Here is a 1,410-nt window from a genome sequence, read left to right as displayed (position 1 = left end):
TGCTACTATTCTCATTGTATAACCACGTTTTTTTGTGGCTAAATATGCACATTTTCGAACAAACTCTATATGTATGTTGTAATATGATGTTACAGGAGTGTCATCGGAAGAATTCCGAGAAGGTTAGTGAAAAAATTAATATATTTTGGTGATGATAACGTTATCGCTCCCTTTGCCTTGAATTCATGCTGGGGTAACGTTTGCACATGTGGTATGCTAATATAACGATTTATTGTGTTTTCGCTTTAAAACGCTTAGAAAATCTGAAATATTGTCTGAATTCACAAGATCTGTGTCTTTCCATTGCTATGCTTTGTCTATTTTTATGAAATGTTTTATGATGAGTAAATTGGTAATACACGTTGCTCTCTGTAGTAATTCTAGTCGCTTTGGGGAGATTTGTGATGGTGGCTGCAATGGCAAACTATGATTTATACCTGAAATATGCACATTTTTCTAACAAAACCTATGCTATACAATAAATATGTTATCAGACTGTCATCTGATGAGGTTTTTTCTTGGTTAGTGGCTATTTATTTCTTTATTTGGTCGAATTGGTGATAGCTAGTGATGGAGTGGAAAAATAGTGGAGTAAAAAAAATGGTGTCTTTTGCTAACGTGGTTAGCTAATAGATTTACATATTGTGTCTTCCCTGTAAAACATTTTAAAAATCAGAAATGGTGGCTAGATTCACAAGAAGTGTATCTTTCATCTGGTGTCTTGGACTTGTGATTTAATGATATTTAGATGCTACAATTTACTTGTGACGCTATGCTAGCTATGCTAGTCAGTGGGGGGGGGGTGCTCCCGGATCCGGGTTTCTGAGGCAGTAAAAGTTAAGAAGTGGTGTTCTGTACCCACATCCAGTTAGGATACTTTCAGCTACGAGGTACCGAAGGTAAAGTCATGAAAGAAAGACAGACATCCGCACACTGCTGAATGCCTCTGCAGTTCATCAAGGGGTGAATCTTAACTCCCACTTAAGTTGAATTTTGACCCTCAATGACATCAATGCGTGACTAAGTTACATTTGAAACTCAAGTGGAAATGATGATTCAAGCCTGGACATTGCACTCGATGAACAGCCGCAGCATTCAGCAGTGTGCTGGGGTCTACTTTGCTTTCACCACGCTCTCTCACACACAAATACACACAGATGTCGATAGAACACACTCAGCTCATTGGATAGTCTATGAATCAAACACACACACCGTTGAGGACGGCTCAAAGCTGGAATGTCTGTGTGTGTTTTGTCATAGATGTGACGTTAAAACATGTCAATTCTACCAGTGTGCAGCTGCATGTACTGAGCTCTCCCCAGCTATGTTTCTTCAAGCTCTTTCCCTTCCTGGTATGCAATAAACATCCTATTTTGTACATTGGGAAAACAGACAATACAGGAACACCAG

The sequence above is a fragment of the Salvelinus alpinus genome, chromosome 4 (assembly GCF_045679555.1).
Source record: "Salvelinus alpinus chromosome 4, SLU_Salpinus.1, whole genome shotgun sequence".
In the NCBI taxonomy this organism is placed as follows: domain Eukaryota; kingdom Metazoa; phylum Chordata; class Actinopteri; order Salmoniformes; family Salmonidae; genus Salvelinus; species Salvelinus alpinus.
The sequence above is the reverse complement of the archived record's forward strand: the minus strand, read 5'-3'. Positions refer to the sequence as shown.